This window comes from Dendropsophus ebraccatus, chromosome 4 (assembly GCF_027789765.1).
Source record: "Dendropsophus ebraccatus isolate aDenEbr1 chromosome 4, aDenEbr1.pat, whole genome shotgun sequence".
Classification (NCBI taxonomy): Eukaryota; Metazoa; Chordata; class Amphibia; order Anura; family Hylidae; genus Dendropsophus; species Dendropsophus ebraccatus.
In genome coordinates this window covers 61,796,356-61,822,722 of record NC_091457.1, presented here as the reverse complement: position 1 = coordinate 61,822,722, position 26,367 = coordinate 61,796,356, and the positions used below count along the sequence as shown (strand labels likewise).

At 42.1% G+C, this 26,367-nt stretch overlaps 1 protein-coding gene across 1 annotated transcript in view; it reads left to right on the top strand.

Moving 5' to 3' along the window:
• Nucleotides 1-13,040: 13,040 nt before the first annotated feature.
• The window catches only part of ADCY7 (adenylate cyclase 7), a 112,696-nt gene continuing 99,369 nt past the window's right edge, over nucleotides 13,041-26,367 (top strand). The window contains exon 1 of the mRNA XM_069965939.1: nucleotides 13,041-13,304. The gene's annotated coding sequence lies outside the window, so the exon portion shown is untranslated. The remainder of the gene's footprint in view (nucleotides 13,305-26,367) is intronic.

Genomic DNA, 26,367 nt, shown 5'->3' with positions numbered 1-26,367 from the left:
GCAAACAAGCAAGACATCGATTACAGTAATGTGAGAGCAGCAGAAGAACACATTTACGCTTTGGTTTCTAAATAAAAAGTTTTACAGCACATACCAGATGTTGTGAAATCTAAAATGCATTGTTTTTCTCCACTTTTGTCCTGAAGGTTTCTCTCTAGGATTTGCCGGGTTTCACAAAAAGCGTTTTGTGGCTGTCTTGTATTTGAGCCAAAGGGAGAAGTGGATCCAGCAGAAAGAAGAAGTATAAGTCCTTCAAGTACATTTCCTTTTAACCCCTTCCCCCATACAGGAATTTTTAAATCAGTTTAGTAACTCCTCACATTTAGGGTACAAACACACACACCGTATACGCAGCAGATTTGGTGGTGCAGATTTGATGCTGTGTTCAGTTATTTAGATCTAATCTGCTGCGTATTTGTTGCGTATTTGCTGCTATCACAGCTGTAAATACGCAGCGTATATGCCGTGTGTGTTTGTACCCTTAAAGTCATAACTTTTCCATATAATGAGCCATATGAGGGCATATTTTTTTGCAGGACAAATAAAAATGTTTTATGATAAAATGAAGGATGTTATTAAACAAACTGAAAAATAAAAAAAAGAAAAATATTTCTGGTCAAAAAGTGTTAAAGAAAAACCCTGCAGTTCTGCACCTATTAAGGAAATTTGCTCTTACATTGTTCACTTTGCAATAAAGCTGATGTGATCTTTATTTTGTAGGCCAGTATGATTTCACAATAGGCAGTTTATATACTTGGTTTTGAATCACCATATTCTGACTTCTATAACCTCATCATTTTTTCTGTCTATGGAGACATGAGAGCTTATCTTTTTTGCAGTATGATCGGTACTTTTTATCAGCACCAGACAGGCATTTGGTATCAGACTACGCTGTAAATCGGCAGTCAATAAGAGGTTAAATAGAGAGCCCTAAGGCTGCCTTCATCTTCTCCAACCACCAGAAGTCAAATGACAAGTGTTCTGCACTTACTGTAGTTTCACTCATCTATACTGTTGAATCCACTTCTGGCTTTGGCTCGAAAAACTAATTGAAAAAACTGCCAGAAACACTGCTACAAAAAGCTTTATATCAACCCACGTGCTGATTTCTCATGGCTAATGCAACTTGACTCCCGCAGGGACAGCAGAATCATTCTTGAGGCTATGTTCATATCTTGAGTTTTTGCAGCAAAACTTGAAACTCACTGTGATGCAAGTTCGGTAGAACCTGGGAAAGGGTTAGTGTGGCAGCTATATGAAACCATCTGGGCTCATGTGGTGCTATATAAGTGTAGCTGCTTGTGTTTGAGGATTTCCTTTAGTATTTCACAGGTTATACAATTATAATTAGTGCATCAGATGCTCTTTGCATGGGATATCCTCACATCATGACCTGTTGAGGATACTTGAGGACTGGAATTGAGAAACACTGCTGTACACAGTTCCTGCAAGACTTTATTTCGCAAACTGCAATCTGCTCATAGGAACAGGGAAATTTTAACACTGCACTATGCTGTAAGCTTCTGGCAGTTCACAAATGTAATATGGTTTAATCTCAAGCATATATGCATATCCATGCTGTCAGTTTCCCTTTAAAACAGGATCTCTGATGTAATTAAAAGAAAAACAAAAACTTCCTGCCTCCTAGGGCTAGAAAATAATAAACTACACTGCTCACCTTGCCCGCCCCAGCACTCATGCTTAGATCCGACCAGTTTCTCTGTTTATTTGACTTGATGAATGTAGCTGATTGGTGAGGTGATTACAATGTAGTTTGCCATTTCGTACCACATAGTTTTGGCTGTATAATGTACAAATACTACACAGTAAAATAATACACAGTGCTGCTAGTACACAGGCACAATGACCATAGCAATGATACAAAAATCTGGTCCTCATTTGTTTTTTTTTTTTTTAACAGGCCATCAATGGCAATGGATCTGACTTCTGGAACCCCACTCTTAATAATGGTGATGAAAAATTGGCTACAAGTTTTGGATTAATAAAGTACAGGTTGTTGTGTGCAGCAGTTCTATAAAATAAAGGTCAAATTATCTTATTAAATTAGGTTCTTTGCTCTTTGAAGCTACTCTGTCCCCTCAGCACTTTGCATGGACAGCGCCGGCTACTGTGTAATTCTCTATATTCCCCATCAGGGCACAATGGATGAATTAAAGATAAATCTAACCTGCTGTTACGTTCACATAGATCAGTAAATGCTGAGGAAGTCATAACTTTCATTTAGTTAATGTGTAGATCAGGGGATTCAGTGCACTGGGTGCGGGACTACAGCCCTTGGTGCACCATTCTGTCCACCTGTCCCTCTTTATGAAAATGTATCCAGAGCTCTGTAGTTGTGAATGGCTTAAGTGAAGTCACTGCAGAGTGCTGCCACAATAGTATTAAAGAGGAGCGACTGGATCCGTACTCTGTAGTACTCTCCCTAGTGCACCAAACCTCCTAACATATTAATAAAATGCTGATTTCAGGAAAAGGGCACTGAGGATAAAGGTAAGAAAACCACATTTCTCCTCAGCATCTCCTTTTCGTTAAACCTGTTGTTAAGGGAGGCTATGCTCTATCACAGTTTACATTTAGGATAAACTGCCAGGGGGCATAAACAGCAAAATACCCTTTGATTGACTTATTATTGGCATACCCTTCTAGCAAAAGGATTGTGTAAGGTGGGCAAACATTAGCTCCAAACATCAGAGTATGGATCTAAAAGTATAGAAAGAAAAAAATGTCCTACTTCCTTCTAAGCACTAGATGGCAACATCAGGTTAAAACTATACAATCTTTCTGCTGTAAAAAATGCATCCGTTTGTATTGTTGCTGAGGACCTCAGGACCTTGTTTCAACTATAAATGTCAAGTTTAATAAGAGAGGGTGGATGTATGTCATAGTGTAGAGGACATGTGAAAAGTGTGATATAGTATTTAGTTTTTACATAACCCACACTGGGGGTTATACATACAATAAAATGCAGAATGGCGGAGAAGGGGGTGCCCCCATTTACAGCAGATACCCCTTGCCTATCACCCAAAATTGCAGAGGACATAGCGACTGAGAAACACAGCAGATGGCCTGAAATGTAAGGGAAACACTGCAAGTGATGTAGCCAATAAATGCTCAGATGGGGTCCCAGGAAGTGAGACCCCACTTTTGCTATGGTGAGAAAACCCTAATTTGTAATATGATTGTCTCCTGTTGTCATTGGTGATTTGTGCCCATTGAAATTACAATGAGACTGTGACAAACATGAATCCATTACCAGCATCCTGTATTCTGTACGCCTCATTAATATAAGACTAAAGCCGAGTACAAGTGATGTGCATGATACGTTCATTCTTATTCTGTAGAATCAGTGGAGAGCTGGACCAGCAGGCAGGAAGTACAGAGAGATGTGCTGTCTGAATGTTATCTAACAATGGAAGGCATAATAACACGCTTCATTGCTCCAACACAGGATTAATAATTCCCAGTCTGTTATTTATAGCTCTGCCACTGCTATGGAAGCAGGGTTCACTTCCGTGTTTGCAGATATATTTGCACTGTTCAATATCTACGCTACGCTAACTTAATATACAACAGCTTTTTTCTATAGACATTACACAGAACAGCTTCCCATGTATTGCCCCTAGAAGCAGAGAAAGAAACAGATTATATCTATTTACATGTTCTGTATCTGGCATATTAAGGGTGCGTTTACACCTACAGGATCCGCAGCAGATCTGCAGCAGATCCGCAGCAGATTTGATGCTGTGTTCAGTTATTTAAATGAAATCTGCTGCGGATTCACTACGGATCCGCAGCAGAAAAATACGTTGCGGAACCAGTAAGTGTGAACGTACCCTAAAGGTGATCTTGTGAATTCTTCAATCAAAAGAGTTTTTTTAGCCATTAATAATGTATATGCTGGGCTTCCCAACTGTAATTGGATGTTAAGCCTATGAGCATATTCAACTTTCATGGGCAAGACCTGAATAAACAATGCAATCTGTGCAGTGGCAGTCAGAAATATAGAATTTGATTTCTACAAATGTCCGATAATCTTTCAATATATAGCATGCCAGCACAGTATTCATGGCCAAAAATCAGATTTATGTCTTGATTTATAAAAACATTCATAAAACCAACATTTTTGTACAATTTGGGGCCGTGCAAGGACACAAGGGCTGATCAGCAAAATCAGTGCTTGCTTGCAGTCCCTTTAGAAGGCACAATCACTGCATTGGTCATGCGGCCATTTAAATGTATTGCTATCAGCCACAACTCCCCAGGGTACACAGGAAGATGTGTGGCCAATAGCAATAATTTAATAAGCCGCACAAAAGATGTGAACAGCTGACTAGTTGGCTTTTTCCTTCTTTTTGGCTGATCTCTGACACAGGCCGATTAACCACTGACGGTGTATTGCTAGCAACGCTCCTTGCTGATAATCAGCCTGTGTAAAAAGGCCTTTAAATGTGCACATATATAGTCTTTCTAAAAATCAGATTGGAAAACTAATAGGACCCTCTAAAAATAAACTAATTACGAAAGACTTACCACCTGAGCAGCTGAATGAATATGTAAGGGCCTGTGCCTCCATAGCTGTGGGAAGTGTTACTTGTGATTTAGTTTGGCTAAAGCTGGCCATAGACACAGGACTTTGATCAGCCACAACATGGCAACAAAGTGGCAAATCATTAGCCGATCACATTTTCCACACACAACGTCAAAAAATTTTGAATATATGTTGCACATGATGAATGATCATATATCATAGCTGGCCAAAATGGCTGATTTTGACTAAGTGTATGGCCAGCTTAAAGTATTAATGTCATTTGCAGTAACTTGACAAGTCCTCAGACAAGATACAACTGGGAAGAGTGAGTGGCTGGCAGAACATCCAACCAATTCGCTTCATAGGCTATAATGGAAGGGAGCTAGTCAGATTTGATTGACAGCTGAAGAGAGAGGCTTGCTGCTGTGCACTCCCACAGCTGTATCTTGGGATCGCAGCAGGTCTTAGGAGTGAGACCTGGTTAGATCAGTAACGTTTTTCCTATGTCTGAGGACTTGTCAAATGTTACTGCAAATGGCGGAAACATATAAGGGTCTGCATTTTGGGGGACATTAATAGGTGAAGAGATGAGTGTACTGCATGTGTGTGGCCTGTATGTGTCATATATTCACCAAGTGAGTGGGGCTTTTGAGAAGCCTGTAAAGTGTGCATGTGGACAATTGCAAAAGTACCTATTGTGTACTATGTGTATATGATGACTACTATTTAGTCATAGTGTTCTATAATAAGGGAGGAAGTCACATCAAGCTAGGACAGGAACATAAATTGTCTACTGGAGATTTTACAACATAAAAGAAGGGTAAATAGACTGTTGTTTCAGCAAACTTTGCATAGCAGTACAAAGGAACAAGAAACTTTGTAATATATTTTTAGACAAAAATGCAAGAGAGAGACTAAAAACCAAAATCTGCTTTAAATGCTATATACAAGATTAATAATGGCCAGATATAGTGCTGCTCCTCGTGGACACATACAGGACAGCTTATCCTGCAAAGTCACCTGAAATGACAAGTATACTTTAAGTCAGAATGGAAAATTATGTCACTGTTTAGGCACCGTGTATTCAGAAGTGGGTAGCATCATAATTTATAAAAACTATCGGTAAGACAACATTGATGTGTCCTATGGCTTTCAGTGGAAATTAGAACCAGCCTGTTTATAATGAAATACTTCAATGTGCCATTGGTTCCTATGAAGTACTGTATCTATTAGCAACATTCATGAGTATATACGTTATCTACACAGGAACTTGCCAGAGTTGAGAGATATTTCAGATAGGACTGTTATCTTTGCATGCCAGTGTTCTTAGCCGGTTATACGACTGCATAGGAAGCCCTAGTGTATGCAGTGCATAGCAGAGATGTGTGAGCTCTCATTTTCAGGTAGAAAAAGATATTATGTTACTAAAATGCAGTGTTTAAAGGGGAACTGATAGCACATATATGCATATACGAGCAGTGCGTATGTTGCAGGAAAATCGGGAATTTAATGAACAATCCTGGTTCAATGTACATATGGGCCTCCTGGTCCCCCGTCCCGCTGCCGTGCCTGGTAGTACTTGGCAGGGGTGAGTAATACAACAAGCCTGGTTCAATGCACATATGAACCAGGATACCGGCGCCACCTTGGGCCCTCCCCATCCCCATTGCCGTACCTGGTACTTAAATTCTGCAGCCTCCCACCAGTTCCTGGCATCTTCCCCTCGCCGTCCGAACACTGGCTGGGGTGAGTAATTGAACAAGCCTGGTGCATGGTTCAATGACAGGGAGCCGGAGGCACATATGTGCATTGAACCAGGCACCAGGCTTGAAGCTTGTTTATTTAATCATTTCACTGATTGATTGATTTGATCGATTCCCTGACTTTCTTCAAGGAAATGACCCAACGGAGTGGTGATGTTATTATTTCCCGGGATTTGATAAAATCCTTGATTCTATCATTTCCCTGCAACACATACATGCCTTCACCACTGTGCTGTGATCTGACATGTTGCTAAAAAAAGAAGAGGTCCTTTATCCTGGGCTGATAGTACAGACAGTATTATAGACTCAAATCTGTGACTGAGTCCAGGATAAAGGACTTTTTTTTTTTGCAACATGTTTGCCATTAAAGGACTATGGCAGAAAATAAAATGTTATATTGTGTATAAATGAAAAACTTATACCATTTTCACATACTTTTTGTAACCATTCCATAATTTCTACTGGCTAGGGAGGGAAGGCACCAGTTCAGTGCTGAAACATGTCACCAGACAGGAAGCACCCATTCAGCCAGTCCCTGGTGGGCACTTGATGTGTGTTGAAGTGAAAGCAGGAAGTGCTGCACAGCCAGGGCTAAATAAGCACCTAAGAAAACCAAATATATAAAGTGTCCATACATGAAATTACCAAAAAGTGATACAAATAAATAAAATGGGAATAGACACATAATTTCAAAAACACAGAACATCTTGAGGGGTACATAAAACAACCTCCATATTCAAATATACTATTCCTAACACTGGTCTAGTGATAATAATATTATAGTAAGGCACTCCTTTGTGAAACACTATACATAAACGTGCAAAACTAGAGTAACCAATAGATTCAAAATAGCACAAAGATATATAAATAAATTCCTACACCTCAGAAAAGTATAACCCCAGCCTTATACATAAAAAAACATGGTAAAAAAATGACCTGCTAATGATGGTATCAAACTAAAGGTTAAACTTAGGGAGTGGTACAGAAAATTAAATACCTAGTCCAAAGGGGTGTCTGACAGAGTCCCACAGGCTCACAGGCAACTTTCTTAGAGAGCACAGGGAGACAAGGAGAGCAAAATGCAAAGCCCTGTGAATCTGCCACAGACACTCTGTAAAAGAAACCCTTGGGATATTCTGTAAATTACAGTTTTCCCAGGTTTTATTGTTTAAAAAAGATTGATAAAATGCATACTGTAACTCATTTTGCAGCATTTTCCCATAAGCCTTAAGGCCTACATGGGTAGTTGCATCTCCTATGAGCAGGGTGAGGTTCTTTTCAAGTTTTACCCTATGTGGGGATCATCCCATGCATTACACACTACTCTATGAGGAGCTTGGTCCATACTTTTTTCCAGTATATTGACGTTCTCAAGACACAGCCAGGACCAGGCATTTGGACAGATGCGGCAGGCAGGGGCGTTGCTAGGGTTCTAAAAACATCCAGGGCACAGGCCCTCTGAGTTGCATCTTGTTCAATAAGATATTATCACCACATAATAACTACATGTTATAGTATTATATTCTTACTAAATAAAGCCCATTATACCATATGCAATATCACCAATAGCAACACAATACAGGGGACAAATAAAACCAGCATACCATGATCACATATTACTACCGCCTAATGTTTAATACTATCATACTGTATATAAAACCTATAAGCAGACCATTGTTCCAGTGACTCACAAGTGACATCTTCTCTGATTGTCATCTTCCTCTTTTGTCATCTTCTGTATTTGGCTCGGCCATCATGACAACTTCTTCTGATCACAACTCCGCTCCCCAGAATTTGCCAGACAAAGATTTTAGGATCTTCATTCCAGCTCCATCCTCGCCTCTATACAAAATCCCCAATGTAGTATTTAGGCCTAGGTGGGGCCCCTCAAACAGTACTGATGCCCCCTCTATGCTATTAAATAGTAGAAAGAGCACCATCTGTGCCCCCATATAGTTGATTAGCCCCCTTGTTCCTCCATATATTAGTCAGGTCCCCCCCTCTGTGCATCCATTTTGTAATATGCCCTCTCTATGCTGGCAGGTTCCCCCCAGCAGTGTTTCCCATGCAGCTAGTACTGCCTGCCATAGAGGTAGTCTCCTTGACAGCTAGCATCCCCTGTAGGTAGTACCCCATGTAGCTAATCCCCCTTATAGGTAGTCATCCCCTATAGGCAACTTCCCATTATGTAGTATTTCTCATGTTGTCAACCCCTCTCCCTAGCAGGCACCCCCCTTGCAGATAGCCCCCTTAGTATGTAGTATCTCCCAATGCCGTAGGATCCCACTGTAGATGGTCGCTCTATCAAGTAACCCCCTCCTTCCTAGTAGATGGCACCCACCATGTTAGGTTGCTTAGCACCCCAATGCCCCACACACCTCCAGGAGGTAGGAACCCCCCTTGTGTAAAGCAAAAAAACACACATGACTTGCTGTGTCTTCCAGCCTCTTCTTCTCCATTCTGCTCTGCGAGCGAATGTTTAACACTTTTTTGCCATAGGATAGTAGGGAGAGGGAACAACTTAGCGACCTTATGTGACCAGAGGCATAGGAACTTTCATTGTTTACTTCTGAACATAATGTAATATTACCTGGCCACTTGATGGACTTATTGCATAGACTGGAAAGTGTATCCATAAGGCTCCATTCACCTAATGTAGGCCAAAAGAGTGTCCTTTTTGGCCACTATAGTGCCAACATATGTTGGTATTTTTTTTTCTATTGTATACAACCCCAGGCAAAACTTTGTAGAAAATACAAATATCATAGATATGACAACAAAGTTCTTACAAGTTCAGACAAAGTTCAAGTCATTGACCCTTATTCCTAATGGAAATAGTTATAATATCATATTTTTCTGCACTTTGCACTCTGCCTGCACCGAGTTTGCATCAAATCTCCAAGCTGTAAATAGTTTTGCATTTTATTATTATAGGCCAAAGTATCCAGATTATTGTATGTGGATGTAATAGCAGTGATACAGAGTCTAGTGTTAAATGGGATTGCTGACATTGTTTGGAGTGTTGGATGTGGCATTAAAATACTATGGCCCTCATTTACTAAATAAGTGCAAACTTAGACTAGATCAGGCTGTTTGATAAATCTGTAACACTAAAAAGCTATGGTGTGTGTGTGTGTGTGTGTGTGTGTGTGTGTGTAGTGTATGCCATCTCTTACTTTGCTTGAAGTCTTCCAGAGTTTCCAGACAGTTTCAGGTGAATTTTTTTGGTGTAAAATAGATGACGCCCCATTTTTGTTTTGCATAAACCCTACCCTTTTTCGTACCGGGCAGAAAAGTGTCTAAAATGAATAATAAATGTAGAGAAAAGTCGCATGAGCCACCTTTTCAGCCAAAATTCTGGTGGAGACACATTAGTAAATCTGGGCCATAGACACATTTGAAGATTGTCTAGTCTAAGTTTGCACTTAGGATGCCCTCACACTTTTCTGGCCTTCAAAAAAATGCCAGAAAAAAAGCCAATGCGGTGCATGGCATTTTTTTCATTTGTTTGCACCCTTGAGAAAGTCCGAGCAGCGGACGGAACACGTGGGATTTCTAACACCCCGTCTTGAGACTGACTGGTCTATCCTTCACTGGTGATATTGTGTAATGTTCTGTTTAGTACTATTATTGTGTTTTTTTTGTGTAGTAATTTAGGATTGGATTGTGGCACGCAGTATATTTAGAATTTTCTGTATAGTTCATTGTTCATACAACACAATCATGGTGCGTTTACACAGGCAGATTTATCTGACAGATTTTGGAAGCCAAAGCCAGTAACAGACCATAAACAGGGAATGGGTCATATAGGAAAGACTGAGATTTCTTCTCTTTTCAAATCCATTCCTGGCTTTGGCTTCCAAAATCTGTCAGACAAATCTGCCTGTGTAAACGCACCATTACACAGACACTTTAGTACTTTATGGTATGATTATTACTTTTGTATGCCACTTAGATATTGGAGGTTTACTTTTGTACTAGGAACAGTCTTGCTTACTTTATAGGACAGGGAATTTGTTGTTACTGTCTATTACAGCTCGTGATCATGGGGATTTTTAAATTTTTTTTATGGGTGGGAATGTGTATTTTGCTACTTAAATTTTTTGCTGCAATTTTTTTGTGTACATTTTCATATTTATGTATTTTTATATATATATTTATATATTTATATACACATATATTTATATATATTTATATATATATAAATATATATATATATAAATAAAAACAAAAGTATTTACATTTGTTGTATTTTGCTTGGAGCGCTAGTCTATTGTGTTATATATCCTTTCTCTCTCTGTTCCTTATATATAGTGACTGTGCACCCAGCCCCCTTACAAGTGGCAGTGCATTCTCTGTTTTTCTTTTTGGATAGAAAGGAGAGAAAACGCCACCCCCAAAAAATGCCATGTGTGTAATGCAAATAATAAACTTTAATAAAGAAATTTATTAAACATGGTATAAAGCAGAATTGTCTTAGTTGCCCCTAGCAACCAGATTCCTTTTTTTCATTCCTCACACATTCTTCAGAAAATGAAAGAGGGAATCTGATTGGTTGCTAGGGGCAACTGAGCCAGTTCTACTTTACACCAGTTTGATAAATTTCCCCCAATGGGTGTAAGACAGATCATAAATTTCCTTTGACTTACAGCTAACATCTGGCCTCTGGCTTTTTGCAAAAAAAAAAATAATCAAAATGCCATGGCGTTTTTATTGGCGGTTTTCCAAGATTTTAAGGCAGTGTGAAGACAGCCTAGACAGTTTTAGTAAATGTTAGTTCTATGTTTCCCAGCAGCTGGGATTCCCTGTGCAGAAAGGTCTCTGGGGTGTACAAAGATTAGTGATATGATCTGTACATAGGGACACATTATTAGATCATGCATTTCCTGCCACAGGAGTATAACATTATTAATTACAATAAAGAGATAGAAAAAATTAATAAAGAAAAAGTAAAATATCAACACCTCCCAAAAAGTGAACAGCTCTCTGAACTCACATGCAGCATTATTAGCATTTTGCATGAGTGTGATGTGCTCAGACATGAGTATGTTCATATCGCAGAGAATGTGTGTAATTTATAGCCGCCAACATTTGGCTGCTCTGCCCTGGGCTGATGTATTTAATCATCCTTTATAAAGGCCACTTCTAAAGCTAATGGAGGGAGATCCATGTAAAAGCAAGGCTGAGATTTTAGCCATGACAGGTCGTACAATTAAAAATTGTTATGTAACAATGCGTGAGTCAGAAAAAAACTTTACCAATAATGCTAAAATTGTTGGGGTTTTTATTGGGTCAAAACCACTGCAGTCAGATGTTAGCTGAGAGTAATACTCACAGGATGTCTTTTTTATTACGCTGATTTTTCAGGAGTTTTTCAGTCCATCAATCACATGACTGCCTTCTTTGTGAGCGCAGGTGACCTGGGACTTCCTGTGTTTAGAAAAGAAAAAAAAGAAAAAAAAAGTCTAAACACAGGAAGTGCTGTGTCTTCTATGAGAACTAAAAAAAAAAATCAATGAATGTAAACTGCAAACTTGCTTTATATCACATCTACTTTTGATTTAGATTTTGAAAGTTATTACGACAGTGACACTTTAAATAAGGCTGGGTTCACACACAGTATATTTCAAGCAGTATTTGGTCCTCATGGCAACCAAAACCAGGAGTGGATTAAAAACACAGAAAGGATCTGTTCACACAATGTTGAAATAGAGTGGATGGCCGCCATATAACGGTAAATAACTGCCATTATTTCAATATAACAGCCGTTGTTTTAATATAACAGCAAATATTTGCCATTAAATAACGGCCACCCACTTAATTACAACATTGTGTGATCATAGCCTTTCTGTGTTTTCAATCCACTCCTGGTTTTGGTTGCTATGAGGACCTAACATGAGGACCAAATACTGCCTGAAATATACTGTGTGTGAACCCAGCCTAAAAGTACAGCAATAATTGTATTTGGATGATTATCGCCATTACGGTTGATAATCGCTTTGTGTAATAAAAGGCAATGATCAGCAGACTAACGACTAGGATAGCAACGATCTGCTACAGTCGACCTGTGTAGTCGGAGCGGTTGCAAAAGACCGCTGCTATCACCTATGGGCTCCCGGAATGATCTAACGATTGTCTGGGCAGCCGGGGAGCCCCCCCCCCCCGCAACTCCCCCCGCCCTTACCCACTTGCTGTCAGTGTTTGTAGTAGCACCGGCAGCAAGCGGAGAACGAGGATCAGGAAGCTTTAGGCCTCATACATACATTGGCATTGGTTTTGTGGAATGTACGGACAAGCCAAAAAGTATCACCCATGGGCTGCCCTCAGTCACCCATGGTGCACATGTAAAGGAGGCCTATGGTGGGGGAGCCTGGCCTGTATAAGTGCATGTCCTGTTATTAGGGGGGTCCAGAACCAAGACTAATGCATGGACTGTGGAATTCATGGTCTTGTTCGCTGGCCCATAGATTAGATCCCATATTATCTGCAACTGCAGACAGAGATGACTGATGTGTACAATGTTGCTAATTCTATGGCCAGGGGATGATTTACATGCAAATGTTGATTCCCATTCCCTCAGTAGGTAACAGTAGCCCTGTGGCCGCACTGTGTGACTGGGGCTCAGTGATACTGCGGTGATACAGCTATAAATGACAGTATTACAGGCAGGTGTATCACACACCTAATATGCGGCCAGGAAAAGTCCCCGTGCATTCTCCCTCTGAATAAGACGGGACATGCTGCGGTGCCGTGCACTCCCCGCACACCGGCCCTCTCCCGCCCACACACTCGGCTGTGATTTCCCTGTCACAGGGCGGCGGGGCTCCATCTCACACGGCGGCGGGACCGGGCAGCCTGACGAGCGGCCACCGGGGACAGCGAGTACCTGCACCGCACAGAGGCCGCTGGTGCCCGGGGCCAGGACCGTGCCCTCACCTGTGTGTGCCGCCAGGCGGGTCCTCCCCGTATACAGCCGGGTCCTCCCCGTACAGGTGAGCACACTGCACCCGGGGCTATACGCCTCTCATGTGGGTGACTGATGGGAGCTGTCACTGCAGCCATAGCAAGGCAATAGCATTATGTTCTGTAGGTGCTAGGATGTGATATAGCTGGGACCATTGCTCTCCTATGCCCTATGTTATAGCTGGGAACATTGCTCCTATGTGTCCTATGTTATAGCTGGGAACATTGCTCCTATGTGTCCTATGTTATAGCTGGGAACATTGCTCCTATGTGTCCTATGTTATAGCTGGGAACATTGCTCCTATGTGTCCTATGTTATAGCTGGGAACATTGCTCCTATGTGTCCTATGTTATAGCTGGGAACATTGCTCCTATGTGTCCTATGTTATAGCTGGGAACATTGCTCCTATGTGTCCTATGTTATAGCTGGGAACATTGCTCCTATGTTATAGCTGGGAACATTGCTCCTATGTGTCCTATGTTATAGCTGGGAACATTGCTCCTATGTGTCCTATGTTATAGCTGGGAACATTGCTCCTATGTGTCCTATGTTATAGCTGGGAACATTGCTCCTATGTGTCCTATGTTATAGCTGGGAACATTGCTCCTATGTGTCCTATGTTATAGCTGGGAACATTGCTCCTATGTTATAGCTGGGAACATTGCTCCTATGTGTCCTATGTTATAGCTGGGAACATTGCTCCTATGTGTCCTATGTTATAGCTGGGAACATTGCTCCTATGTGTCCTATGTTATAGCTGGGAACATTGCTCCTATGTGTCCTATGTTATAGCTGGGAACATTGCTCCTATGTTATAGCTGGGAACATTGCTCCTATGTGTCCTATGTTATAGCTGGGAACATTGCTCCTATGTGTCCTATGTTATAGCTGGGAACATTGCTCCTATGTTATAGCTGGGAACATTGCTCCTATGTGTCCTATGTTATAGCTGGGAACATTGCTCCTATGTGTCCTATCTTATAGCTGGGAACATTGCTCCTATGTGTCCTATCTTATAGCTGGGAACATTGCTCCTAATGTTATAGCTGGGAACATTGCTCCTATGTGTCCTATGTTATAGCTGGGAACATTGCTCCTATGTGTCCTATGTTATAGCTGGGAACATTGCTCCTATGTTATAGCTGGGAACATTGCTTCTATGTGTCCTATGTTATAGCTGGGAACATTGCTCCTATGTGTCCTATCTTATAGCTGGGAACATTGCTCCTATGTGTCCTATCTTATAGCTGGGAACATTGCTCCTAATGTTATAGCTGGGAACATTGCTCCTATGTGTCCTATGTTATAGCTGGGAACATTGCTCCTATGTGTCCTATGTTATAGCTGGGAACATTGCTCCTATGTGTCCTATGTTATAGCTGGGAACATTGCTCCTATGTTATAGCTGGGAACATTGCTTCTATGTGTCCTATGTTATAGCTGGGAACATTGCTCCTATGTGTCCTATCTTATAGCTGGGAACATTGCTCCTATGTGTCCTATCTTATAGCTGGGAACATTGCTCCTAATGTTATAGCTGGGAACATTGCTCCTATGTGTCCTATGTTATAGCTGGGAACATTGCTCCTATGTGTCCTATGTTATAGCTGGGAACATTGCTCCTATGTGTCCTATGTTATAGCTGGGAACATTGCTCCTATGTTACACTTGAACATTGCTAATACGGCCTAAATTTACTAAGGCTGCTGCGCCAAAACTAACATTTATGAAGTAGATTGCCACAACTTGTCACTGTATGAGCGTTATGCATTTTATGTAATTATTTTCATTTTTCTACACAAAAGAGAGGTGGCCCAGACAAGGCTGCAAAACTTGATTCATTTAGTAAAATCCTGCAAAAAAAAATAAATAAAAAATCCTGCAAAAATGTTTGACGCAAATATTGGTGCAAATTACACCTTAACACAGGTGGTATAATGAAACATGCTAAAGCTATGCCTAAATATAGTTATGTAAAAGCTAAATACAGCTGTAATTTAGAGGTAAACATACAACTGTATTTTCATTTAAAACTGTATTTAGATGTTTTGTTTTGTTAGGCTATGTTCACACAACGTATATATTCGTAAAATCACGGGCGTTGTACAGCGGCCATGATTATTACAGAAATATACATTACATAGCCCTCTATGGGATCTCGGCCAGAGTGTATACACATAGTATACGCTCCGGCCGGGATCCCTCGCGGCGCCGCAAAGAACTGACATGTCAGTTTTCTGCGGTTGCTATTCATTGAATAGTGGTGGAGCGAGCGAGCAGCTGCGGCCGCAAGCTCCATAGTGTGCAGTGGGGAGTTCTGATGCGGGCACGCACGGATGCATCCGCATCAGAACTCTGCGGCCCGAAAGATCATCCGGCCGGTACTGATCTTTTCAAAGATCGGCCATTCTGTGACCCGGCCAGGTCACGGAATGGCCGGTCTAATACTGCATGTGAACATAGCCCAAAACAGCTGAGTACATATCCTCATATGTGTCTGCAATGCGTTCTGAATACAGTGGAAACTATGGCTCAGATTTATCACAGGGTGTAAAATATACATTGGTGTAAACTGCCCGCAGCAACCAATCACAGATCCTTTTTCACTTTACAAGAGCTCAAAGCTGAGCTGTAATTGGTTGCTGTGGGCAGTTTACACCAGTGTATATTTTACACCCTTTGATAAATCTCCACCTATGCTTCCAATAGAAATGGGTGAACCTCATGCGCGCTCGGGTTCGTTGGAACCTAAACGCTCTGCATTTGATTACCAGTGGAAAACATGGAAACAGCCTATGGGCTTCTTAACACTAAGACCTTATTCCCATGTTCTGTGTTTCACAGATAACACGGATGTGAAAGGCCTGTAGTGGAATCCCCTCCACACAGCAGCATCTCCGCTATGATGCTGGGAGCAGAGAAACTGTATGAATAAGTGCATGAATAAGCGGCTGCTTCATTACACGGAATAAGGGAATAAGGCTGTAGGCTGATGTCAGCAGATCAGTGCGCTGTCCCGCCACAACCACTGGTTGGTTGAGTCTGACATCATTGACCTAAGAGCAGGAGAAGCAAGCGGGAGCACAGGCAAGTAATGGATTTGTTTGGCAGCTGATGGGTTAAGTAGGCAGCCTATGACAGTACAGAATATTTCAGCGCATTTCACTGCGCAACTCACAGCATGAAAGGTTTGGTCTGCAGAACACTGTCTGTGCACGGACAGTTTTCTGCGGATGTGTGAATGACCCCTTACAGTATTCAGACCTTGATCGCTGATCTTGTGATGTAGCCAGAAGAAGTGCGCTCCTTAGCTCTTCTCCTCCTGACTCCCTGCAATTTCCTTCTCAGTACATGACACCAGCTCCATAGACCTATAAGGTCAAAAATGTTTTTTTTTTTGTTATGATACTTAAAAGGTCACTGTCATTATAGCTTTCAAAATCTAAATCAACAGTAGATGTGATATAAAGCAAGTTTACAATTTACTTTCATTATTTATTTATTTTTTTTTTTGTGTAAAACAAAGTTATACTTACTTGTATCCAGGTTCAGTCTCCTGAAGGCAGATTTTCTGACTTGTGCTGGATGAAAAACAGAGACTAAACACAGGAAGTCCAGCCAGTACAGAGTCACGGCTCAATGTGTCCATCAGTCACATGACTGCCTTCTCTGTTAATCTGAAAAGATTTGTCAAAGTGAAACTGGCTCAGTTTCCCCTAGCAACCAATCAGATTCCACCTTTCTTTCATCACAGACTCATTTGAAAGATGAAAGGTGGAATCTGATTGGTTGCTAGGGGCAACTGAGCCAGTTTCACTTTATACCAGTTTGATAAATCTCCCCCAGTGTCCCTAGAAAAGCACTTGAGCAGAAATGTTGTAATGGCTGTGCCTGATACTGTAGCGCATTCACTAGAATGGTGTGCAGGTCTTTCATATTTACCAGCCTATTCTGCACCAACTATTTATTACTGGAGAATATATAATATAAAATAGAGAGGAGGATTTCCCAGTACAGTGTGCTGCTTGGTGGGTTAAGGTGTGGTTGGAGTTGTCCTATTTTTGAATACAGTCAGCAGAAGTTGACGTTGTTGAAAAGTTATACTGCAATACAATAGGATACCTCTGACCTTGTATCAGACACAGAAGGGTGTAACTCAAACACTGGCCCATAGTGTAGGACTGAAATGTGTCAAGGAGTCCAGATCATGTTTCCTTTGGAAAAATTAACTGCTTATTGTTCTCCCCTATGCAATTAAACTATACATGAAAAATACAGTACCACCCCTTGTTCAAAGTGAACGGTTGAGATAAAGACGCTGAATAATACAGATGTTTAAAGGGAGCAGTTCCTAAAAATATACTGCGTGTGTATATTCTAAGGCTCCATTTATAGAACTACATATCGTACAGAAGGTGCTCCCAGTAAGGAGCTAAATATACTCATATCAAGGAGTCTCTGACTTATTATGATGGATCATTTTTTAACTTATTCAACTCAAATGCCTAAAAGTGTTTAGCCACTTTGGGGTACAAACACACACACCGTATACGCAGCAGATACGCAGCAGATATGCAGCAGATTTTATGCTGTGTTCAGTTATTGAGATCTAATCTGCTGCGTATACGGTGTGTGGGTTTATACCCTAAGGGTACAAACCCACACACCGTATACGCAGCAAATACGCAACAAATACGCAACAAATACGCAGCAAATACGCAGCAGTTTGATGGTGAAGATTTAATGCTGAGTTCAGTTATTTAGATCTAATCTGCTGCGTTTTTGTTGCGTATTTGTTGCGTTTTTGCTGCGTATTCGCTGCGTATCGCAGCAGTAAATACGCTGTGTATACGGTGTGTGGGTTTATACCCTTAAGGGTACAAACACACACACCATATACGCAGCGTATTTTCTGCTGCGATACACAGCAGATACGCAGCAGATTAGATCTAAATAACTGAACACAGCATCAAATCTGCACCATCAAATCTGCTGCGTATCTGGGTTTGTACCCTTATAGTAAAATAGTTCAGTGTTCAGTATTAGTAACTGCACTCACTGACAGCAGCCTCCAGTGTACCTCATAGAGCTAACATCAGACTCCCCTCCCCCAGGCTGTACTGCCCAGCGCTGTGGTGAGTTTCTCATTAAGATGGCCGACATGGGACCACTCCCCTCTCTCTTTGGGCACTGCTTCTCAATTCCAGTCCTCATGGCCCACCAACAGGTCATGTTTTGAGGAATTCCTTAGTATTTCACAGGTGATATAATTCAGGTGTTATCCTTTGTATTGGATATCCTCAAAACATGACTTGTTGGTGGGCCATGAGGACTGAAATTGAGAAGCACTGATGTAAAGTATGATGAAACGTTACTGACTCTTTAACATTATAGTTTTCTAACCTTTTGGAGACACTTTAAGCCAAAGGCCCCGTTCCCACTGAGCAAAGCTAGCGGAATTCCGCGACGGAATTGTCCGCCGCGGAATGCCGTTAGCCTCCCGCTCATAATGGGACTCTATGGGAGGCGCGCGCTCCTGCCCTGTCCGCGCTGAAGAATGAACATGTTCATTCTTCAGCGCGTATAGAGCAGCAGCGCGCGCCTCCCATAGACTCCCATTATGAGCGGGAGGCTAACGGCATTCCGCGGCGGACAATTCCGTCGCGGAATTCCGCTAGCTTTGCTCAGTGGGAACGGGGCCTTTGGCTTAAAAAACGGCATTGAAAAGTGCATGTGAGATTCCAGCCTTGACATATCTAAATATAAAATAGGTCTACAGATAAATCTTAAATAAATGTAAATAGCAGCTTCACATGAAAATGATGTATTTTGGGAGGAGTCAATCAATGCAGGGATACCAAGTGTTTTATTAGGATTAGTAACATAAAACTGTCTGCTGTGGGCTTCTCAATAACTGTGCACCTATACACACACAACAGGACAATGGAGGAAATGTAATATCTCTTTATTAAGTGCATTGATTTACGACACTTCAATGACACATTTGTTGCAAGCAAATATTGCAAAATACTCATAGAATCATTAAATAATGTGACTTATGTCATTGGGGACAGGTTTTATGATCTTATTAGTAATGCTTTGTATCCTGTTCTTATTGGTAAAACAATACGCTATTTTGCTGTCAGCCTCATATGTATTTTACCAGATCCTTGAAGTTAATATTTGGTTTGGGGCCATTACTTTATGGAACAACAGGGGGGGAGGGGGACACTTTTCTGTTTTTAGCACCTTGTCAGGTTGTACTATATAAAGGAGTTATAATAAAGTTTTTGGCTTATTACAATAACTGTACATTACAGTACAGGGTGGAGAACTTTCACAGAAACCATTTACCGAGCTTTTAATTGTGATGTGGAGTTCTTATCTAGAAGAAGATTGTGAAATGAGAGAACATGTTAATATGATATATCACATCCGTTTGTTGGGAAAGCATCCAGTTGCAGCCATAGGAGATGCTTTGTGGCTGCAATATGATAGAACACATTTGCTTTACTTTAATGCTCAGCTGTTTCAGCAAGCAGGGCAAGCAAAAACTAAAAGGTAGACAAATTGCTATGGCAGGATGGTACCCTGCTCGTCTTTTTTTACAAGTGCAGCAGACAAGAACTCACACGTCCTGTTCCTGTCCGCAATTGCGGATCCGCAGTTACGGACAGAAAAATAGGACCAATGTATTTCAATGGACCCATACACACATCCGTGTTGTGTACTGGGCTGCAATCCATTCAGCAAAAAAAAAAAAAAGCACAGGCCCTAGTACGGACAGAAATTCCTCAACTGACACACCCAATACAACTCTATGGGGTCCGTATTTACGGATGCAATACGGATAGAAATTTGTGGATTGCTAACGAACTGAAAATTGCGGATTGGAAAATATACTGACGTGTGAATAGGCCCTTACACTGTAAAAGGCTGAACCCGCCACTTGCAAGGAATTTATCCTTCAATCTAAGGTGCTTGGGGCTGTCCCAAATATCCTAAGATGATATCGGTGCTGATAGTGGTCGCCTGTGATAGAAAAATATGGCTGACCCCTTTGTTTCAGAAGACATAAGTCACAGCAAGAGCTTATCCCTCCCCATAAAGAACACAGGAACGCTTGCCTATGCGAGACGTTCCTATGTGTAAGGAGGAAGGGCAGCAGGTGGGAAAAATAACTGACAGCCGTGAAGGGACCTTGAGCTCATCCTAAATAATCTTTCTTCAGATATTTCCTAGATACATTAGGAGGTTTTAGACCACCATGCCAAATACAGGAACAGGTCTTTATTAAACCTAGGCATGTCCCATAGGAGGAGAACAATAAACCAATGGACCAACTGTGATCACTAGCATAAGGAGGGTCACTTTTATTTTTAATTGATATGAACTGGATCTTTTAAACTGTCTCTTAAGGCCCCCATATCTTACATTAGAGACTGTTTATCCAAGGAACCAGCTGACTGCCTAATGCAGGGATGGGAAGTCTTTGGCTTCCCAGCTGTTCCCAGCAAAATTATTCACTGCCCATTGTTTAATTCTCCTACACATCAAGTCAGGTAAGAGAAGCATGTTAAATTTTAACCTCCTGGTCCTTTTGTTCTTAGGACATAAGTTGCTGTGAAAGAAGTCTAAACATGGCCTACAGCTCCCAAACTTTCTCCATTTAGAGCACATTAACACTAATGAAATGTCTATTGGGGGGTACAAACCTGCTGATAGTTCCTGTAGCCCCTTGCATCCTCTTACCAGCGCGGTTTTGGTGAAATTCGATTCTATAAAAATAAGCAAATTAACTAGATCGGAGCACTAGGAGCGTTCCTCAGTCCCCAGAGCACCGTTCATCCTGCCATCTTGCTCAGATGCCTGTGCCTCCTGATGCATATTCCAGCCTGCCTGCTTATGCATATGCATAAGTAGGCGTGAGCATCTGAGCTAGTGGGCAGGCTTAATGGTGCTCTGGGGAGTTAATTTGCTAGTTTTTTTTTTAGGATCGGATTTCACCCAAACCGCGGGACTTACAAGCTTTCGAAGAAGCACCTACTCTGCCCCTGCCTGTGAATCTATTGGACCACTTGGCATGGGCATCCCCTCCTCCTAGTCAAAGGGACGCCCATAACAGGTGGTCCAATTGATTAACAGGCAGTGGCAGAGTAGGGCCTAGCGCCTACACCACCATACACAAGTCTAGCGGCTCCTTTTCCTCTACACAACAGCTTCAGCTGTGGAACCATGGGTGTAACTACCACTGTAGCAGCCATAGCGGCCTCTATGGGGCCCATCGCATTAGGGGCCCTGTGGCCTACTCCTGCAATACACTGCCCCCCCCCTTGAGCTGTCATCATTTGCAGCACATGAAGTTATGACTACACTTAACGGCTTAGTGGTCAGTCAGAAGGGGGGGGGGGCAATTATAAATTTGCTATGGGACCCAGCCATTTCTAGTTACGCCCCTGCACCTGAAGGTTTGCTACAATGTATCAGAGTAGGCGAGCCATCAGTGTGGATGTGACTATGTATACTGTTCATTCTGTCTAGGCTTAGGCTACGTGCACACAGAGCAAAAGTGGCGGAATTGCACTGCAGAATTCTCCGCCACGGAATGCCGCCAGCCTCCCTTTCATAATGACAGTCTATGGGAGGCCACTTTTGCTCCGTGTGCACGTAGCCTTAGACTAAGCATCTGACCGACCAGACAGCTTCCCAAATCTTCTTGGGTTCATAGTGGGTGAGCACACAAACCGATGATCAAGGTACTGACATATGTTGAGTGATTTGCTCTTGTGTCCCCTAATAAGAATCATTGTTCCTTTTTCCTTTTTAACCAGTTGTGTCTGCCATCTTGGGCTGATGGGTAAATTGCTAGGATGCAGAACACATGAGAACATATCCCCCTGACAGTACATTCACATAATACTAATCCTGTGCAATATATAAGGGGGCTGATCGCAACACATTGTGGCTGCAAACCATGGCTATACGTTAGAACATCATCAAAAACGGATCCCACCATTTACTGTTTTGTGTCTGCATGTTGACATATGATTTGTTTTTGATACACAACAGTGCAGTCTATTACACTTTGAGGGGCACCCATCACCAAGTAAGGAGAATTTCAGATAAAACAGATTGGACTCAACATCAGTTTAATTTTTTTTTATTGCAACATTGTAATGAAACATTACCGGCCTTTATTGCACTAAACATGGTCACAGTGACTCTCAGGTCAGGCCTGGTGGGGACCACAAAACTCACCGCCGTCATTCACAGCTTTCCACCATTGTCCTGAATCTAGAGCCACCAAACCCAAAGATCCAGAGGAAGGCAAAACAACCCCCCCTGGAGAGTTATACCTCAGGGGGGGGAAAAAATTCCTTCCTGACCCCACAAGTGGCGATTGTGGCGATATCTCCCTGGATCCATCTGGCCTGCTGCATATTGCTGTGTAGAGAGAAAGGGGAGGGAGAGAAATACATGCCCTGCTCCTAAGAGCTTACGCTCTAATATACAATACAAGCCCTGCTCCTAAGAGCCTACACTCCAAAATACAATACATGTCCTTCTCCTCAGAGCTTATTCTCTATGTACATCAGGTGCACTGCTCGTAGACGCGTACAGTCTAACCAACCACAGACACTCTGCCATTATACAGGAGGCGCAATGCTAATGAGAGCGTACGCTATATGGACAGCCAGACGCGGGGCTCCTGCGGTCACATTCCCACCAGGGCCCACACACCACCAACATTCTCACCACACGCACTAGCTGCACCGCCCGCCTGAGCGCGTACAGGCAATGTACATGAGAAGCTCCAAAGAGCTTACACTCTAATACCTAACAGATGTCCTGCTCCTCATACAGCTTCATGTCCAGACTTTTCAATCTGTGAAGTAATAAAACAAGGTTCAGGTTTAGAGATTTCTATACTCTATAACAAGTGTGATGTCATATGGTGTCTATGATGTCATAAGCCTTATGATGTAATGTGGTATACTCTGTCTAGCAGTGTTATAATAGGAGTGTCCTTTGTTGCTTATAGCAACCAAAGCTCATTATTATAGTGCTTGAAAAGCTCTATATTGTAATCCGTATTCTTCTTCTTCTTCTTCCGTTTCTTCTTCCAGCCATTTTTCTGCGCGTAATACAGCCCGAATCGCTTTGCGCACAGACTCCGTTCAAACTGCGTTTCGAAAACTGCGTGTGTGGTGTGCTATCTATTTTTCGTTTCGATCGGATTTGTCGTTTTTAAGAAATTTACGTTTAAAGACCCCGAATTTCCCATAGAAAATAATGGCCCATTGCAAATAATGGCCACACTCTAACCGCTGACAGCCAATCACAGCACATATGCAAATAGCTGAAATATAGCAGCCAATAGGAACTCTAAGGTCTCGTCATGCAATGTATCACACGATCCACAGTCACATGTCCACTATTGGCCAATAGAAGATATAATATATGGAAGGTCCTAAACGATTTTGTCTCCCCGACATGAGTAAGATTGTCATGGTAACCGAGCAATGATCTTTACCATTATAAGTAGCAGAGGTCAGTCAGTAAAATAGCAGAGCTGAGGCAGCCATGTAGCAGGTACGGGATCCAAGCTGCTCTTAAAGGGACGGTACCCAAGCCGCTCTTAAAGGAACGGTACCCAAGTCGCTCTTAAAGGGACCCAAGCCGCTCTAAATGGGTCCCTTTAAGAGCGAACTAAGTACCTGTAAGAGCGACCCAGGTCCCTTTAAGAGCGACCTGGGTCCCTTGAGGGGGTAAATGGGTCCCTTTAAGAGCTAAATATGTCCCTTTAAGAGCGACCTGGGTCCCTTTAAGAGTGATCTGGGTCCCTTTAAAGGAAATATTTCGCTCTTAAAGAGACCCGTTATGCTCGAACTGGGTCCCTTTAAGGGTGAAATATGTCCCTTTAAGAGTGACCTGGGTCCCTATAAGAGCGAAATACGTCCCTTTAAGAGCGACCTTGGTCCCTTTAAGAGCGAAATATGTCCCTTTAAGAGCAAAATGGGTCCCTTTAAGAGCGAAATATGTCCCTTTAAGAGCAAAATGGGTCCCTTTAAGAGCGACTTTGGTCCCTTTAAGAGCAAAAAATGTCCATTTAAGAGCGACCTGGGTCCCTTTAAGAGCGAAATATGTCCTTTTAAGAGCAAAATCGGTCCCTTTAAGAGCAACCTTGGTCCCTTTAAGAGTGAAATATGTCCCTTTAAGAGCAAAATGGGTCCCTTTAAGACCGACCTGGGTCCATTTAAAAGCGAAATATGTCCCTTTAAGAGCAAAATATGTCCCTTTAAGAGATAAATTGGTCCCTTTAAGAGTGACCTTGGTCCCTTTAAGAGCAACCTGGGTCCCTTTAAGAGCGAAATATGTCCCTTTCAGAGCAAAATGGGTCCCTTTAAGAGCGAAATATGTCCCTTTAAGAGCAAAATGGGTCCCTTTAACCCTTTAAGGACATGGCCCATTTTCGTTTTTACGTTTTCGGTTTTTCCTCCTTGTGTTTAAAAGGTCATAGCACTTGCATTTTTCCACCTAGAAACCCACATGACCCCTTATTTCTTGCGTCACTAATTGTACTTTGCAATTACAGGCTGAATTTTTGCATAAAGTACACTGCGAAACCAGAAAAAAATTCAAAGTGTGGTGAAATTGAAAAAAAAAACGCATTTCTTTTATTTGGGGGAAATGTGTTTTTACGCCATTCGCCCTGGGGTAAAACTGACTTGTTATGCATGTTCCTCAAGTCGTTACGATTAAAACGATATATAACATGTATAACTTATATTGTATCTGATGGCCTGTAAAAAATTCAAACCGTTGTTAACCAATATACATTCCTTAAAATCGCTCCATTCCCAGGCTTATAGCGCTTTTATCCTTTGGTCTATGGGGCTGTGCGAGGTGTCATTTTTTGCGCCATGATGTGATCTTTCTATCGGTACCTTGATTGCGCATATACGACTTTTTGATCGCTTTTTATTACATTTTTTCTGGATTTGATGCGACCAAAAATGCGCAATTTTGCACTTTGGGATTTTTTTGCGCTGACGCCGTTTACCGTACGAGATCAGGAATGTGATTAATTAATAGTTCGGGCGATTACGCACGCGGCGATACCAAACATGTTTATTTATTTATTTATTTGTTTACTTTTATTTAAAACCTGGGGAAAGGGGGGTGATTCAGACTTTTATTAGGGGAGGGGGATTTTTACTATTAACAACACGTTTTTTTTTTTTTTTACACATATACTAGAAGCCCCCCTGGGGGACTTCTAGTATATACACTTTGATCTCTCATAGAGATCTCTGCAGCATAGATATGCTGCAGAGATCCATGAGATCGGCACTCGTTTGCTTTCGGCTGCTGCAGCCGCAAACAAACGAGTGCCGAGCCGAGGACGGCGCCATCTTGGACGCGTCCCCGGCCGGCATCAGTAACGGAGATCGCTCCTCCGGGACAAGGTCCCGGAGGAGCGATCTCCCCCACTAGACACCAGGGAAACGTTGCCTCCGGTAATCGGAGGCAGCTGTCAACTTTGACAGCTGCCTCCGATTAGCTAATTAGCGGGCACGGCGATCGGACCGTGCCCGCTAATAGCGGCGGTCCCGGGCTACACGCGGCACCCGGGATCGCGGCACTTCAAAGCGGGGCCGCCGCGCGGCCCCGCTTTGAAGTGCTAATGAGGACATAGGACGTACCGGTACGTCCTATGTCCTTAAGAGGTTAAGAGCGACTTTGGTCCCTTTAAGAGCAAAAAATGTCCATTTAAGAGCGACCTGGGTCCCTTTAAGAGCGAAATATGTCCTTTTAAGAGCAAAATCGGTCCCTTTAAGAGCAACCTTGGTCCCTTTAAGAGCGAAATATGTCCCTTTAAGAGCAAAATGGGTCCCTTTAAGAGCAAAATATGTCCCTTTAAAAGCGAAATATGTCCCTTTAAGGGCAAAATGGGTCCCTTTAAGAGCAACCTAGGTACCTTTAAGAGCAAAATGGGTCCCTTTAAGAGCGACCTTGGTCCCTTTAAAAGCGAAATATGTCCCTTTAAGGGCAAAATGGGTCCCTTTAAGAGCAAAATGGGTCCCTTT